The sequence below is a fragment of the Lycorma delicatula genome, chromosome 3 (genome assembly GCF_047948215.1).
Source record: "Lycorma delicatula isolate Av1 chromosome 3, ASM4794821v1, whole genome shotgun sequence".
In the NCBI taxonomy this organism is placed as follows: domain Eukaryota; kingdom Metazoa; phylum Arthropoda; class Insecta; order Hemiptera; family Fulgoridae; genus Lycorma; species Lycorma delicatula.
In genome coordinates this window covers 15,923,780-15,943,387 of record NC_134457.1, presented here as the reverse complement: position 1 = coordinate 15,943,387, position 19,608 = coordinate 15,923,780, and the positions used below count along the sequence as shown (strand labels likewise).

The window sequence follows — 19,608 nt, the reverse complement described above, 5'->3', positions numbered from 1 at the left end:
TTCTTTCTTCATCTATTTGCCGCAATACCTCTTCATTTGTCACTTTATCCACCCGTCTGATTTTTAACATTCTCCTATAGCACCGCATTTCAAAACCTTCTAATCTTTTCTTCTCAGATACTCCGATTGTCCAAGTTTCACTTCCATATAAAGCGACACTCCAAACATATACTTTCAAAAGTATATATTTAGTTTCAAGTATATATTACTTGAAACTGAAATTATGCTGCTCTATTCATGGTCAGCGAGACTGATGACTAATCAGTCTTTGTTAATGAATTGTTAAAGTGATGTAGTGGTTAGCATGCTAGCTCCTAAATCATTTAATCTTGAGTTCAATTATAGACATGAGTGTGGTATTTTTTCACCTATAATTTCATCTTTGAAATTAAAATACATGCAAAGCATGTTCAAGGTCATGTGGTATAAAAAATGTGTACATTTAAATATAATTAAAACAATTTTAGATTAATTTCAATTTCAAATGGATTGTGATATTTAGTTAATCATTTAGTAAGTACTAATCAACATCAATACTCCCAACATACTTCAACATAAAAATACATGAACTATAGGAATATTAAACACAAACAGTTGGAAAATGGAGTTGCAAATAAACTTGTGGAAAAAGTAAGAGAAACATAGCTACCACTACCACACTGGCAACCACACTTCACTTATATACACAAAGTATTCTTTGATCACTGGTGCTATGGGTGTGGTAACAGTTAATTCTCTGAAGTAAATTTATCCTCAGAATAAATAGAAAATATTGAAAAGTAAATTAGTTATACTATACAATGTACATTTGTAAAAAATACAAATACTGGGAAAAAAAATTTTCCCAGTAAATATGCCCAGAAAACATACAAATGACTTCAACAAAGTTATTAAAATCTGATAAATGTTATAATATTTATAACAAAAGATAAAAAGTTTTTCTATTACATAGTTATATCATATAATCTACTCGATAGAAAAAAAACTGAATTTTACAACACTAAAAAACATGATATTCTCTACATTATTCTTATTCATTACAATTTATTTGATGATAACCAATAGAAATTATGGTAAATTGTTTTCCCACTAGTGTTATTTCAAAGTTCCATAATTTCATCTACAGGTTTTATAAAAAAAATCTAATGTTTAGGTATATTTCATAACTTTTTACCTTTTGTCAAAGGATAAAAAAAAAAGTTTTTCTGATGGTCGGTTCAATATTACAGCCATTAAAAAAAGGTGCCACCAACTCTTGCTGAAGACAGGATTTTTTTTCACTGAATTGTATATTTTATCAACATTTATAAAAGTTTTATACATTACATAGTTTCACGATTTTAATTAACAATTTGCTGGTAAAATGGCTCTTCAGGAAAGAATTTTCAATTAAACTATTGAAAATCTTGGTCATTTGTTTATTTAAAGAGCACTGTTGCTTCAATTAAGTGTGCAATACATTACAAAAAGCTTAGCTTGTCTGAACAATTGCTACATCATGCAGAATTTGTCATGCGACTATTTGTTAGATCTTCATGACAGATCCAGCGGATTAGAAATGATAACACCAGTGTCCTGGCACGGTTATGTGGTTATGCACATACAGAGTGAGCAACTTAATACTATACTTAACACTAGAGAATAAACACAAATGAGACATGTAACATTTTATGAATGAAATGAATATGTAAATTTAATTAAATTCTGTATTTACATTAGAAATATTTTACATATTTACAATATATTAAAAAAAGATGTTTGAAGTGAACATCCTATGCAGCAATGCACTTATGTGATTTAGTGACCAAATTGATAATCACCTGATGCAAAATTATGTTGACAATGCTGTCAGTTTCTTTCTGAATTTTCATCTTCAGTTCATTGATAGTTTGGGCATTTGATTCATAAACTTCATCCTTCAAAGAGCCCAAAGGAAAGAATTGCAACTAACCATATCTCTTCTTTTTTTTTCCTGTTTAGCCTCCGGTAACTACCGTTTAGATAATTCTTCAGAGGATGAATGAGGATGATATGTATGAGTGTAAATGAATTGTAGTCTTTTACATTCTCAGTTCGACCGTTCCTGAGATGTCTGGTTAATTGAAACCCAACCACCAAAGAACACCGGTATCCACGATCCAGTATTCAAATCCGTGTAAAAATAACTGGCTTTTTACTAGGACTTGAACGCTGTAATTCTCGACTTTCCAAATCAGATGGTATGTTCACGCAGTATATGAACATTTTATACTACTGAACAAAGTAGAAAAATCACAGTCCACACACTACGACAGCTTGATGCGTACTGAGTGTAGAAATGTTTTGATGCCAAGATGGCATGAAACACTAGGCACAAACGTAAGTTACTTTCTGGACTACCATATATATATATATTAAATAAATTAACTCAATCCACCCAAGTACAGAAATAAGAAAACTCTTACCTAATTTTTTATTTATTATTTTTCTTTTCTTAATAATTTTATGATAGTACTTTTACAGGATCCTGCATCTAAATTTCTAAATCAGTATTAACATCAGAAATAGAGTGTTTATTATTTATAAGGTGATCCGAAAGGATTTTATCTATAATTTTGGAAATAATATAAGATAGAGCAGATATAAGATCAAGAAGCGACCTTTGATTGATTTTACATCTGCTCCATCTTATATTATTCCAAAATTGTAGATAAAATACTTAGGATAAAAATGAATTTACATTACAGTTACAACATAAAAAATGGGTACAAATTTGTAAATAAATTAAAAAACTTAACAATTAGCAGGAACACTAGGGTGGCGAGTTATGATATATAAGTAACATTTATCCTAGTGTACTTTTTGATAAAACAATTCATATAAAAAAAATTAAATTAATAAATAATCCTGAAGACCCTGAATTTATTGATAACAGCATCACTATTATGAGGAACATATGTCAACAAAATTACTTTGAATTTAATAACAAATTTTTATAAACAGGAAAATACCTTATCTATGGGATTTCCTTTATTTGCTATTATATCAGAGATGTACTTACAATATTTTGAGATTAAAGTTGCCTATGGCATTATTCACACTCATAAGGTTTTATTATGGACTTGTTATGTTGATGTTTTTGTCATTTAGATCCGGTTATAAATAATGAACACCTCATAATTTTGAATAAACTTAATTCATATTATTATAATTAAAAATTTACTTGAAGGTATAAACAAAACAATCAATTTTCTAGATGTTTGTATTGAAATTAACAAATATAATCCAACTGAAGTTTCAAAATACAGGAATCCTATAGCCAATAAAACCTCAATTTATACAAAATCAAATTATCCTTGTTCTCATAAAATTTACATATATACAAATATGATTAATAGAGCTTTCTATTATACGCAAAATAATAAAGAGAAATTAAACAAAGAAATAAATACTATAAAACAAACTGCAATTCAAAGTGGATGCAGTGCTTTGTTAATCGATAATATATATAAAAAACAAATATAAAAACTTAATAATACTATAATTTTGAAACCGATACATAACACAGAAGGTTGATAATGTTTACTTAAAATATTCATACACCAATAGTATTGTTGAAAATATAATCAAAGTTTATGACAAGGATAAATTTAAACCTGCATAAAAAACTAACAACAACAAGCTAACAATATTATTATTGTGTATTTAAAAAAACAATAATAATACTGATTTATACAATTTATGTGGGGTTTATAAGACAAAATGGTAGTGATTGTGAGGATATTTATATTGGTAAAACCAATAGTGTTTAAAACCAGATTTTATGAACATTTTAGGTATTATAAAAATAAAAAATTGGGCTTTCCTAATATGGCAGATCACCTTATAAATAATAAACACTATTTCTTCTGATGTTAATACCGATTTAAGAATATTTGAAATTAAAAAAGGAAATATAAATAAAAATTTAGATATTTTGGAAAAACATTTTGTTTATATAAATATAAGCAAAGATTCAACTTGATCAACCTACGTACAGATTATTAAAAGAGATATATTCATAAAAGCTGCAGTAGATAGCAGCACTTTCATAGATAATACATGAAATTTTCATGTATTCAAATAGCACAGTATTCATATTTGGCTAGCCACGTACAGGTTATTATATGTTTTTATTTTATTTTATTTTACTTAATGACTTCATATGTCTTTGTAAATGTATATGTAATTTTAATCTTTTGTGTTTAATATGTAATGGTATACACATCTTATATACGACTGATGTTGCATGATCCTATGAAAGTACAATCGTAAAATTATAAAGAAAATAAGGTAAGTTTTCTTATTTCTGAACTCGGGTGGATTGAGTTGATTTATATTATATATTTAGATTATTAGTGCAGAGGTGATGTGGGTCTTGAAAGGATTGATTTTAGAAAAATAATATATATATATATATATATGCTGACTTCCATGAGAGTGTCTCTGCCTTTCATCTGGAGGTCCTGGGTTCAAATTCCGGTCAGGCATGGCATTTACAAAATTGTCATTTCATTTCATCCACTAGCAATACCTAATAGTTATCTTGGAGGCTAAAAAAAGGTGAATCGTGAAGTTCTCCCTATATTTTCATAATCTATACTTCTTATGAAAATAATGGAAAAAGTTGACATAAACATATATCCTAATATGTTTTATATTCCTAATATGTTGATAGATGACTGGAAATGAAGCAGCCAGGACAAGGAGATTAATCACAGACTGACATATGGACGAATAGGAAACATGGCGATATAGATTTTTATACGTCACAATTGCTCTCCAGCCAAGGAATGTTTCGACATTACCTCAATCGATTTGGCAGACGGGACTCTCAGTGCTGCATGTTTTGCAACAGAGGACACAGCGAAGCACACCATATTTATGTGTGCACAATGGCACCTTTGGTAGACTCAAGCCGGCATCGACAGATTAAGACCTGAAAACCTGGTGTCCTTCATGCTGTCATCAGAAGAGAACTGAAGGGCCTTTGACACGTATGCTATGAAAGTCTTACACGGTAAGGACGCTGAAGGGAGATGCTGTGGACTTTAGCGTAAAGGGTGGACAGCCCCATCTGTAAGTGCCAGTATGCTTAGGTGAGCTGGTTCCGATGTGGGCTCCAGGACTAGCGTAGGTCAGAGATAAAATCAAGACAGAGACCAGGCTGTCATGCAGGGCCTGGTTACCGCCTCACGGGGATTAGAGGCAGGCAAAATAAAGATCAAAAGATCGGATCAGTCTGGCACGGCCAAACTGCCGTGCCAGATTTACTGCTGGTGAGCGAGAAGGCTCCCTTAGAGTAAAGGGACACTTCCCTGGGTTGAGCTTTAATTATATTGTATTGCTGAGGGGAGTAGGCTGGGGAAAAAAAGTTATGGTAATACAATACAAACTTCAATACTCTGAATCGTCAGTTATATTTCCTCAGCTAACCTAACTAAAATCAATTAAATCTCAGTTAAATCAGCTATCTACTTTGTAGCACAAAGAAGCGAAAATCCACAAATAAAAAATAGAGCGCACCGCCCTCCCTTTCGTTAACAGAAGTACCTAGTATTGTAAATTATATACCTATTAAACTGATGGCAGGAACTTTTAAATATTATTATTTTGAGCTTTAAAAATTAACATATTTCTGCTGAAATAAAAATCAAAATAAATTAGATTGAAACAATTACAAAGGATCAAAAATAAGTATAAATTGAAGAAATTTTTATAAACAGGATTTCCACTGAATTTTAAGGTTCGTTTTTCCTGACTTTACTGACCAATTCATTAAAATTTCCTGACTCTCATAATGATATGCTATTGCCGTTTACTCCGCAAAGTACATAAATTTTTTTTTGCAGTCTCTACCATACCCGTAGCTGCCCAACTCACACTTTTTTTTCTATTATTAAATTCATTTTTTAATGATTTTTTCAGTATACATTTAAAATTGGGCTAATTATTGTGATAAATTGTTTCACTAATTTACACTGTAAAGTACAAAACAAAAAATAACAAAAATATAAGTTTTTTGCTGATGAACATCATAGTAACTAAAAGTAACAGATAAGAAATAAAAGCTAACTAAAGCAATTTTTAAAAATAATAGGCATACACATAGAATTGCTGAACTTTTTCACAAAAACTAGCCTAAATTATTTTGCCAAGTAAAAAGAAATTTAATAACTTGGTTTGGATAAAAATGCTAAGATACATAGATTTCAATTTAATAAAGAAAATATGTATGATCAAAACTTAAAGGAAAACTAAAAGTAATACAGATAAGAAAACTAGAACAGAACACCTATTTGAACAGAAAAAAAAATTACTAAACTTTACTTGACAAATATTTAGTCCAGTGTTATTTGCAGAATGCCATCAAAGTACAGTGCAAAAGGCCACGATTGATGATATCAGAGCATTTAGTAGCTCCAAGCTGTAATTTTGATGCTTTAAAACTATCAGGAAAAGTAATTTTAAAAGTTGCACCATATCAAATGAACTGAAGTACAAGGTATTTTGTACATTGAGAACTCACATAATCTCCTCCTTAGAAACAATCATTACAACAAAAAGAAGTAATTGTATCGTCATTTTACAGGATTCAAATGTATCATTTGCTGCTTAAATGCTATTACTCTGACTAGAGGGCAAAGAATACACATATATATCACAACCACTGTTCTCACAACTGTAGATCAAAGTTCTAATCTTCTGAGTTGAAGTACTGCTGGCAGATAAAAAGATTTTTCAATGGTTGCTATCTTAGTCAAGAAAAGCGGCAAACTTCACAAAGTAAACTATGTGAAATCATTTCCTTTCGATCCATATTGCTCGGTGCAAAATTATTTTACACAAATAACAAAAAGTATGATGATAGCATAAGAAGAGGTAGGAACCTCTTCTCGACTGACTGAATTCTGGGTGTAAGTTTATATTTAACCGCTTGTCATTAAAGTCTTTTTATACACCATTTAAAAGTAATTATTATCTAGAATACAACAAAAAAATCACGGTAGTTTGAAATAAATTCCAAGAACATGAAAAACTGACCTGAACTAATCAGGTTAGCAAAAAAAACGCTGGCCAACAGAACTATCTGGACACGTGCAACTGCTGGCCAATGCAGGTTTTGCTGAGGGAGATGTCTGCACATTCAGAACTCTTGAACGTCGGCGGGGCTTGGTAAATGTGGGTGCACAGCCCTCAGACATTAGGCAAGGGGATATTATTGAAGAAGCTATCTCATCATGGGCAGGAAAGCTGATAAATCCTTTAAAGGAAAATATAAGATTTTCTATGACCTGGAGGAAGGAGAAGAAAATACAGTATGCGGCATCTTAGGGACGATCAGGAAGGTGGTGGAGGATTCCTCGTCACAGAGTTTTGTTTTACCAGACGGAAAAATCTGTATGGCAATAAAATGCATGTTAATATATACACTGAGAGGGAGAATTGGTAAAATAAAAATGGTGTTGTCACAGACAACGGCCAAAGCTCAAAGTGGACGTGTTCAGAGCGTCAGGTTGACGATGCCAGCAGTTTCTGGCAGTAGCTCGCTAATAGTAAGATCTGCGGGAAGATCATACGCTGACCTTCTTCGCACTGTAAAACAATGTGTTACAAGAGAAGAGCGTGGAGATGTCCTGGCATTATGTATGGGTGCTGATGAGCAATTATGCATTCGGGTCAAGGGTCATACGAATGCAGAGGGTTTAAAAAACGTACTCAGAGACAGAGCCGCAGACCTACAGATTGATTTAAAACAAGAGGCAGTCGCAGGACTGTGGTCCAGCTCAGAGACTTGGACTGCGACACAACTGAAAATGAAATAAGAAATGTGGTGGCTCAAGTCATCGGTGATAAGGATGAATTTAAAATATCATCGATAAGATCCGCTTACGGTAGTATGCAAAATGCGCCCCTTATCACAACACACAGAGCGGCAATGAAATTTATACAGGCGAGAATTTGTATACAATGGGTACTTTATAGAGTTCAGATAAGAATCCGATACTCATTATTTTAGGTGCTGGGAAATAAATATAATCTGAGATTAATGTTTATTAAATTGTCGATTATTCGGATCTCCATATTTCAAACATTATGTGACTTAAAAGCGGTGACAAATCTGAGAGAAAAATAATTATTACATTATTAGACTTAAGTCATATTTCTCACATGTCATGAAAACTTGATATAAGAATATTTACAAATATGCTGCTCATAGTATTTATTTGTTCCTTTTTTTTTAATTTTACCATTGTTTTAACAGTTCCATAAATGATTATTTTGTATTATCTCAATCATGCATCTTTTTCATCTCTCTTACTTATCTTTTCATTTAGGTGAGGTTCCTTTTATAACTCAACTTTTGTTACTTTCTATTCTTGTATCCAAGAGACTGAATAAAATTTTCTGTGTACTTTTACTCTTATTTCTGAATTTCTTCAAAATTCATTTTTTTTTTAAATTTTAAAATAAGTAAAGAATATCTTTAATCAGTAAGATTTTGAAAGTTGTCTGTTGTCTTAAAAATATACATAAAAATGTAATATTACATTTAACCAACCATAAATGTATAATATTTTATAAAAAATATTATTATTGAATGTTTTTAAAAAATAAAATTTTTAAATGTAATATTTTTGAGATAATTTTCAATATCCTTTTTGTAATCTGTGAAAATTATTTACAGGTGCTAAGCAGATGTCCTGAAACTTTTATATCTCATAATACTGACGGCACATATTTTCCAAAAATACTTTCTTATTCGGTTTAGTCTCATTTCATTATTCTAGAGAAAATCCCTTCTGTACTGTGAAAAGACAGGATTCTGTATATTTCATTCTAAAAATTAAATGTGAATGCTAGTTTACATGTGCTGTAGCCAACCATTTCTCCACTGATTTTAAATGGTGTACAAAATTGATTGTTTTACAACAAAACATACTGTATTAATCTGTTATATCATTTTTGTTTTGTTTTATCAGGCTATCTGTTTCAGTTCTCTATTCTGGCTCTGTTGAACTGTTAAGCACCAGATTTATCAGAGGTAACATACAGAGTTGCTTTCTTTGAAAATAGTGGAGTTCACTACTTCACTACACTGTCAGTTCCTGTAATTATGGATTTGGAAGAAAAGGTTTAACCGATAATGAGGGAAAACTATGAAAGTGCTATTAGAAAAAAAATAATAAGCATAAGGTAAGAAGCATTATCAAATTCGGTACTCTTGTTGGTAAACGGTTTTTATACTTTTCATATTAAGATTCATATTATTTTTCTGTACTGTTAAATTTTATTTTAAATTCTAATAACATAAAACGTATCTAGTACAGAATATTGAGGTAAGACATACCTTAATCTTATCATGAAAGTAACTTTTTAGGATTCTCTATCCTCAGTCAGTTGAATTCATTTAATTCAACTGCATATTAAATAAAGATATTAAAAATTAGAAGTACTAAAATAAACCATATAATAACAAAGAAATGTTAAGTAACAAAATAAACATAAAACATATAGCGATCGAAAATGAATATGTTACTACTTTAATTAATAATATTATATTATTATAACTACCTTATAAACAATACATAACAAGACACAAAAAAGTGAAATCATATACATAAAGTGTTTATATATTAATTATATCATTGAAAACATTACTAAAACTTACAGTAAAGAAGTATTTAAACCAGCACGCAAACCTAATAACCATATAATTAGATATTTAAAAAACCCAAAATAATAATAAAAACCCAAGAAATTAATAAAAATGACATAAAATTAATTATATTAGAAAAATATTACTTATATAAATAACAAACAAAATTTCAATTTGATAAACCATCTGACAGTATTTAAAGAATACGGTCTTATAAAAACAATGAAGCAGCATTCTTGTAATACATTAATATGCAATTTTCATTATAAAATTAAATTAAATTTTATAATTTTAAAAGGATAAATTAAATTTTATAAAATTTTGGTATCGTGCAATTATTGCCCTAATCTTTTGAGTAGGGATAGATTTTTATTGATTATGGGCAGTTTTCACATAAATGATAATAGTACTTTTGTGCCTAAGGTGAGCTGGGCCACGATCCTTTACATAAAGTTACTTGATGCCTTACAGAAAAAATTTCAAAAAGCACCTTCCCAAAGAAAATATAACCATAGATGAAAGAATGTGTAAATTTCACCGTAGGCTGTACTTCAAACAGTCCCTGCCCAAAAAGCCCAGCAAATACGGCATGAAACTGTTTAAGAGTCTCTACTAGTGGTTATATTTTGTATTTTAATGTGTACAGTGGACAAAGTAATACCATAGTTGATTTGACTAAAAATCTGCTTGGTTCTTTGGCAAATAATGACGCACTTTATACACTGATAAATTTTACACTAGCCCAGAATTAACTTCAGAGCTAGAAAAGCCAAAGAATGGTTTAGTGGGCACAGCAATTAAAACCCGAAAAGGCATACCACTTGCTGTGAAACAAAACACCAGGCTGCAGCATGGACAACAATTGTTTTATAGGAAAGACAATATTCTTTCATTATGTTGGAAAGATAAGTGTGATGTGTTCATGATGTCTACAAGACACAAGGCTGATATGCTTACATACAAAAACAGGTTTGGAAAAGAGGTAACTAAATCAGTTTGTGTAATTGGTTATAATAAAAAAAAGTTTGGTGTTGATTTTTCAGACCAGAGGATGTCATATGGGGGTTATGAACATAGGTCCATCAAGTGGTGGCGGAAACTGGCCTTCCATATGATTCTAATGACTGTAGTTAATTTTTGTATTTTGTATAACCATGTAACTAAGAAAAAACTTAGTACAAGCCAGTTCATAAAGAATTTGTGCTTGGAACTTCATGTGCCCAAAGAAGAACAAAGTCAGCCAAGCACATCTGGAACTCAGCTGAGTAGACTTGCTACAGGAAAACACTTTTTAGAAAAAAATCCTGTACCTCCAGAAAAAAATATATCAAAGAATATGCCAAGTCTGCTCTGAAAAGGGAACAAAAGAATGTTGGAAGACAACCAAAAGACACATCATATCATTGCTGTGAATGTAAAGTGGCGTTATGCAAAAAGCCTTGTTTCAAACTTTCATTCAAAAAAAATAACTATAACTGTATTTTTGTTATTAAAACAAAAAATTTTATTTTGTATTATTATTATTAAAACAGTTTTGTTTCCTCTTTTAATTATTATCTACCTAATTTTTTATCTCTCAAGCCAAGTGATTGCTTTATTCTCTTTCGAAACATCTCGCTCCTCTTTATTTCTCATTTTTAATATTCTTTATTTAAACTGTTCCAAAACTAATCCAATATAATGTTCTTAGACATGATTGTGGTAATGAACAATGAATTTAATTAATTTTGAGAAAGGAGAAATAATATATAGAAAGAAAAAGCTATTTTGAAATGTCACTTTTTGAACTGGAACATTGTCTGCAAACAAATATACAATATTGTACTTAAAAAGCAAAACACTATATGGAAGAAAGTGAAATTAAAACTCCCTATTTAGTTTTATTCTGGCCGAAAAATACTTTCACGTTATTGTCGCCCAGAACTACAACAAATATATAATTTGTTGTAGATAAACGAAAAGCGTTTAATGTATGCTAAAAGTGAAATAAACACCACAGTGAATACAACATTAAAAAAGTAACGTAAAAGAATAAAAATTACCACCGGCATATGCCAAATGGTATAAATAGTTGACAAGGACTGTTTAATTGCTGGAGAGGCCAAACATATATGTTCTATATTCCTAACCACAAAAGCACAACAACAGAATTAATTTTGAATTATTTAATTTTTAAGCCATCCGTATAAACTATAGCATCAGGATTTGCGCTACTTATAATATTATAAAATTTATTTTGCAAAATAACCAAATCTGTGTTCTTTACATTATTCTCACAAAGATAAAAGCAGTAATTAACAAGAGAACCCACCAGGTTGGAATAGACAGAAGGAAATGAAATGCTCCTGTGTGGCTGGGATTAAAGCGCAACCAACTCGTACAGCCTTTGATGCAGTATTCTCCAACCAAGCATGTTAATCAATACCAGGAATAGCCGAGATCTACTGCTCTGCTAGACATCAGAGCTCAGCACCTTTTCTCAGCTCAAAATATAAAATTACTTCCAGCCCTTACTATTGCTTCATGTTATTACCCCTTCTTGGCGGCTTTCATGTAAGCTTCAAACAGACATCATCACATCTAGTATTCAAATCCGTATAAAAGTAATAACTGCCTTTACTAGGATTTGAATGTTGGAACTCTTGACTTCAAATTCAGCTGATTTGCAAAGATGCATTTACTCTGAAGTAATACCTGACGATGATTACTAGAGGCTAAACAGGAAAAAGAAAAGAAAAAGTAATAAACGAGAGAAGGCTGCCAAGGGGGGTATAATAACATGGAGCAATAGTAAGGACTGGAAGTAATTGTATATTTTGATCTGAGAAAAGATGCTGAGCTCTGATGCCTAGCAGAGTAATAGAACTTAGCTGTTCCTGGTACTAGTTAACATGCTTGGTTGAAGAATACGACATCAAAAGTTGTATGAGCTGGTTGCGCTTTAATCCCAGCCACATAGACCAAAGCATTTCATTTCCTTTGGTCTATGCCAAAGAGATAGCTCAGCACTGTCCGAAATGAAATGCATCCGTGCAAGACGGATGAATGAATGGACAACATTGAACATCATTAGAGCGGTAGCCTGTGCAGATGAATGTGCTATACAGTTAAGCCTAACAGGAACAGACCAGAGTTCGGTACAAGCATATACAATCAGCTCCCTAGTGGGTGTTAGATACAGAATGATTCAAAGAAACAAGAAATCTTAAAAATTAAATAATGTTAATGAAAAATTTGTTTTAGAAAATGAATTTTATTTCACGTAATTGTACAAATGTTGCAATTTTATGATACATACATTTTAGTTTATTTTTTAAAGATGACATCTTCCAGGTGACCTCCTCTTCTACGTAAACACTCATAAAGTCTCTTCGTTAAATTGTTCATGGTTTGAAGTAACATCTCAACTGGAATTTCCGCAATTGCTTATCGGATCTTTGCCTTCAGTTCTTCCGTTGTAGCAGGTCTACTGTGGAACACTTTGCTTTTAAGGTGACCCCACAAAAAGTAATCGCCGAGAGATCAGGAAATCTGGGAGGCCATCTAATGTCACCATTTCGTGAAATGACATGTTGTCCAAACAATCTGCGTACAGCTGCCATTGATATTCATGCAGTATGTGATGTTGTTCCGTCTTGTTGAAACCAGGCTGTGTTAAGTATTGGTGGAAATCTCTTTTGTTGTTCCACAACAATGGTTTCAAGCACGGCTACGTACCGAGCTGACCTCACTGTAATCGCAAGACCGTTGTCATCCTCAAAAAAATAAGGGCCTATAACACCGTAAGATGACATAGCACACCACACGGTCACTTTCTGGCTGTGCAATGGACGCTGGTGTAGCAGCGTAGGATTTTCTTGTGCCCAGTATCTGAAATTTTGCTTGTTAACAAATCCACTGAGGTGGAAATGCGCTTCGTCTGACATCCACAGTTCGTGAACAAACTCTTCGTTATCATTTATCTTCTGTAGCATTACATTACAGAATTGTGCTCGCACAACTGCATCGTTCGGTTTCAGTTCCTGGACGATCTGCAACTTGTATGGATGGTATTGCAAGTCCTTCGAACACTAACATTCTTCGAACACTTGAACTATGCAATTGTAAAGGTGCTGAGATATGACGGATTGACCGATGTGGACTTCGTGTGACAGCATCTTGTAAAGCTTGAACATTCTGTGGTGTACGAACGGTTCGCTCACGGCCTGGAGGTTTCTTTTTCATTGCTGAACCAGTTTCCTCAAAAATTAGATATCCATGTTTTAATTGCATATGCTGATGGAACACAGTCGTGCCGTCCCAGATTAAAATGACGGCGAAATTCTCTACGCGCTCCCTCCACACTGTCATTGTTTTTGTAAAACGCTTTGATAGCAAATGCACGTTGCGCACCACTCCAAGGATCCATGACAACTAAATGGCAGGTTAGGTTAGAGATGCTGGCGCCACTTATCGAGTGGTACCAATCGCCCACAGCTACCAACACAACTTTCAAAATTTCCCGTTTCTTTGAATCACCCTGTAGAAACTCAGCATGTCTAACATTTTAGCTTCACCTCCTTCAAATGTGTTACCATGTTAGTCATTGATCTAACCTCATTTCAAGAAATTTAATGTGTATGCATGCCTCAACTTATTCACCATTTAAATACTGTTTAGGTTCAATGTGTTCCCTCAACCAGGACAAACAAATGGACTTTATTTTTTCTGAGGAACACATAATGCAGTAGATTTACATTACGATTCTAAGTGGGTTATTGGGTTTCGAAGCAACCTCTCACCTGTAGCGTTCTACATGCTATGTAAAATGAAAAAACATACAAATAAAGAACACATAACAGGTTTCTGCACGCAGTTTGTTATACTATTTATGGCTATGGCAAACAAAGTAACACTTAGGACTCTTCCCTGAGATATTCAATTTTCCAGTATGAAACTTTCAGATACCATCTTTCCAATCGCATTTGGAATGACCGACAACTGAAGAAACCCCTCATAAATGAGAGGAGATTATCTTTTATATTGCACTCATGAAGTGTATTTAGGATTCCTCTCCTCCGTGCCATAGCATATGCCCTGCTGCAAACAAAAAAAATATAGCAATCAGGCATTGGTGAAGAAAAAACGCGTTTTCAATAGCAACTTCCAGGGCAACTACATGATCAACTCTGACGGGTGATCTACTCTGACGGAAATCGCATTGTTCTGGAGAAATTAGGGTGTTTCTCTCAAGATACCACACTAGATAACGGTTTACTATTCGTTCCATCACATTGCAAGAGGGTGCTGGTCAAGGAGATGGGACTATAACTTGTGGAGCACGATTTATCTTTACCAGGTTTCAGAGTGGGGATCACTAATGACTCTGATCAAGAATCTGGAAACACCTGGTCAGTGAATATTCTATAATAGATAAACAAAAGATATTGTAGTGCAGTATTTGGGAGGTGTGTTAAAATACTGAGCCTGATATTATCACTTCCACGGGAAGTGTCATTAGAATTATTCAAAGCATACCTTAGCTCATTAAATGAAAAGGATATGTTTAATTAATTTTGCGAGTCTCCAGTCACAAACAGGATATTTTCTACCTGCAACTTATATCTTACAAGCTTAGGACAGTTTGACATGCAAGTGAAACTGTCCTAAACAACCTTCAAAATGTGTTCGCCATATCAACTGTAATGATAACAGTGTTTACGCTGCTTTGCAGTCCAATCTGCTGCGATGACTGTACTGATCCACACATGGTTGGAATCTTTCTCCATACAACAGATGATGGTGTTGTCTGAGAAATGGATTTGATGTAATTCAGCCAAGATTTTTGTTTAGCACATCTTGCCCTGAAAGGAAAGATCTCAGCATCTGACGATTCTGGTCACCACGCTACATGATGGTATTTCTTGGCTAACAAGAAGGGATAGCTTTATTATTATACTTTTTTTTTTTTTTAGAGCAATTTGAAGAGTAATATATCCCAGTAAACCATATATAAATTTTTGAAAAACTTAAAAAAAAGGTTTATCACAAATAACTTAATTTCTGCAGATATGTTATCTAATGTGATGGAAAACATAAAAACTCAATGTGCGTATTGAAATGGAATCCACCTTCAGAATGTATTTATGAATGCTCATAATGTTTTAAGGTATTCGTTTTCAAGTGTGTGATAATGCCCCCTTGTTGGCTCTGGAGACCTTCAGGGGGTTGGTTGAAGGCCCACAGAAAATTAGGAGTGTTCAGGTGGTCAAGGAAGGTGATGGCTGATTAAAAAAAGGCAAAAATTATGTTTTCCTGATATTTCACACTAAAATTAAATACCTACTACACTAGTACAAAAAATTAAAAGGACACTACGTATATATTATCTATCTTTTAAAAAATAAATTAAAGAAAGCTTGAATACTCTAGTTTTTGACATTATACTTCAGATTTCAATTTTAATAAAAATACTTTCAAATATGATTAAATATGCATTTTGCTGTCATTTAAAATGAAAGTTTCAACTCAGAAATAGGATATGCCACATTTATATATTTGACCGGTATTTATATATTTCCTATATAAATATCAAGATCAAGACTGTATCTTAAAAACAGCAATTACAATTACTATTTTTAACAGATGGTAAGTTTAAAAATTTTGGGGACGCTAGAAAATGTTTGATTCTCAATGTGAGAGGTGAACGAAAATGTTTGAGAATCAATTTTTTAAGGTATTGTTAAATGCTATTTAATAATATGCCAATTTGTAGCAAAAGAGTTTTTCTTTAATTGACTTTAAAATCATCTGTTTTATTGGCTCACAGTTTACTTAAGACAGACAGAGTCGGCATGACAGACAATGTTTTAATATTAAAGATTTCTGAAAATCTTTATTATCATGAATATGAATGTCTTTTAACAACATAAAAATTTTGCAAACAAAAAATAATTTTCTGTATGAATATTAAAATAATTTTTTCATGAATTTAAAATTTATAATCTGAACACTTTAACCACAGTTCTATTGAGTAGATAGACAACAAACCTCCATTTATAAGTTCAGCAAATTCTAATAAATCAGTAATTTTATTACAAAGGTGATAATTACTATTGGTTTTATTTTAAATAAATTAACAGTTATGTAATCCATCTTACCAGCACATTGATATGTACTCAAGATCTTTCGGCTTACTTGAAAACCACCATCAGGTGATAAAATTCATGCATCAAAATTTAAAAAAATCACAGTTAAAATGTAAAAACAGTCATGACTGTCCAGTGGTTCTACCAGTATACAGAAGGAGTTGTACTCTGGTGGATTAAAATGAAATGGAAATGGTTTCGTTTGATTTCATTTTAATTCACCAGAGTATATGTATATTCCTTCAGTATACTAGTAGTACCAGACAGTCATGACAGTTTTTACATTTTAACTGTGATTTTTTGACTTTGATGCAATAATTTTATCTCCTGATGATGGCTTTTAAGTAAGCCGAAAGATCTTGAGTACGTATCAACGTGTGCTGGTAAGGCGGATTACATTTATTGTTAATTTATTTATTTAGCATACCAGCAGTACCATGTTTGAGAAATTAATTCTTTTTATTTTATAATCTGCCTCAAGAAAACCATTTTTAGTTACTGCAAAAACTAGCCCATGCATAAAATTTACAACATTATTTACCACTGATGTCCTAAATAATCACTTATCAACAGTACAGTGATCCCTGTTCAACTTTAAATATTGTTAATAGTATTTTCCGATAATTATATGGTTGTATATAAAAGTTATAAAAGAATAGTTATAAGAATAGTTATAAAAGAATAGAAGAAATTCAAATTTAAATGTGGAAAGAATTATTGAACATGAGTTAAATGGGTGAAGGAGTTTTAATTGGTAATTTCAACAAAATGTGAAAGGAAGTAAATGGAATAATAACCCCTATTCTAATATCTAAAATAGGGGCAAATGTTTAATGAGAAATGCTCAGAGGAAGGTGCTGTGGTAATAATGTAGAATGAGAAATAAAATTAGAATGTTGTTTAATTGGTGGTATGGAGGAATTTATGCTGATATACTGAAAGAAAGGTAGAATGTAATAATATGAAGGAAAGTGTGCTTAAGGAAAGAATTACATTAAGCAGACAATTATAACTAATGTTTTAACCTTTAATATGAAAAACCTGCTCCATTATTCAAATCAGTTCATTTGAAAAATGAATATAAAAAATATATATTTTTTACAAAATGGGAAAATAACAGGTGTTTATAATAACCTGTATGAACAGTAGATGCTCCTTCACGTCAGGTTAAAGAATGCAAATTAGGGAAGAAAATTTGTTAAGTTTATGTATGCAATTATAAAATTGTTATCCAATACCACAACAGTTACTTTTCTTATCAATAAAATTTATAACTTCCTTGTCCAAAGTAAAGGAATTATTGTGATCGCCAAAAATTTTGGTTTTCAGATTTCAACAGAGATATACATTTTGACCATACCTGAATCCATTTTGATTAGTTTCGGCGTGATCTCTACGTACGTATATATCTTGCAAAACTCAAAAAGGATTAGTCGTAGGATGTTGAAATTTTGGATTTAGGACTGTTTTAATATATAGTTGTGCACCTTTCCTTTTGATTGCAATCGACTGGACCAAAAAAGCTCAAAATCCATAAACCAATTTGGATTTTTGACTTTTTGTTAACTGTAGTAATAAGCCCACATTGAGAGATTTTCAATGATATACCCTAAGTGCCATATATTTTCATTGGTTCTAGAGTTATATCCAAATAAAAATTTCATTTATGAAATAATTGGATTTTACAAGGGGAAGGCACATCAGTTTGAATTAGACTTCATCTCCTTTTTTTTAATTTAAATAAATTGATTTCATAATAATTATTAACCTCTGATTGTAAAAAAATACGATAAATAATAATTCAATAAAAATAAAAAAAATATTAAAAAAGCCCTTTCGGCACGCCAGTAAGCGGAGGTAGATTTCACCGGTGCTAAGTAGGGGATAAAAAAGATTTCCACCTTAATGTTAAAAAAATTTCAAATTTACTCAATGGTTGCACGTGAAAAAAAGTTACACATGTTTAGCATATGACAAGCCCCATCTTTTTACAATTCCAGCAATATTTTAGTCATCCCTTGCCATAAGGGTTAGTCATATCAAAAATTGTTTCAGAAAAATGTTTTAGGTAATGTTTAGAAGATTAACGACCACTTTAAAACGATTCGATATTGTGCCTATTAAGGGAGATATGATTTTTTGTCTTCGAAATCTCAATGTTTCCACCCCCTTGGCCAATGGTTGGTGAAATCAAAAACCTTTACCTAGATACGTTTTAGGCCCTTATCCAAAGAATAGTAGGACCTTGAAAGTGATTGGCGAAAAATTACGGCAGTTATCGTGTCCACAAGAAAGTGAAATTTATATATATATATATATATATATAAACCTACGGTGGTTTTGGGGGTCTAGTGGATGTGAAACACGAAGATATGTCGAAATTTCCGGGAAGTCGAATTATGGTACCCATTACAATAGATAGCTTTCTTATTAAATCTATCTAATATCGGAAGTTATTAATGAAATAAACTTTTATGTACTTTTCATTTTTTTAAATGTGTATATGTAATTTATGTGTACATGAAATTTTTTTATTTCAAGGCGTAAAGGAAGTCATGTGTGCCCAGATTAGATTTTTATCGATAAGATTTATTTTTCATTTTCTTTATATTGAAACTGGATCATTAAAAACTATTTAATACTTAATAAAAGTATATTAAATTAAATGCTAAATCATATTTATTCTCATAATTAATTAAAAATCTGATGTGAACACCACACGATTCCTTGTACGCCTATTAGATTACATATACACGTTTTTAAAAGTACATAAAATTTTATTTCATTAATAACTTCTGATAT

The 19,608-nt window shown here is 31.7% G+C and overlaps 1 protein-coding gene across 5 annotated transcripts in view; it reads left to right on the top strand.

The window, feature by feature from the left end:
- The window catches only part of LOC142321403 (uncharacterized), an 80,533-nt gene that overhangs the window by 36,865 nt on the left and 24,060 nt on the right, over positions 1 to 19,608 (top strand). For 2 of the 5 annotated variants that reach the window (XM_075359454.1, XM_075359449.1), the window contains one exon: positions 9,003 to 9,216. The gene's annotated coding sequence lies outside the window, so the exon portion shown is untranslated. Of the gene's footprint in view, positions 1 to 1,980; positions 2,359 to 9,002; positions 9,217 to 19,608 lie in introns of all 5 variants that reach the window. The other 3 variants (XM_075359453.1, XM_075359452.1, XM_075359451.1) reach the window with 3 other exon arrangements.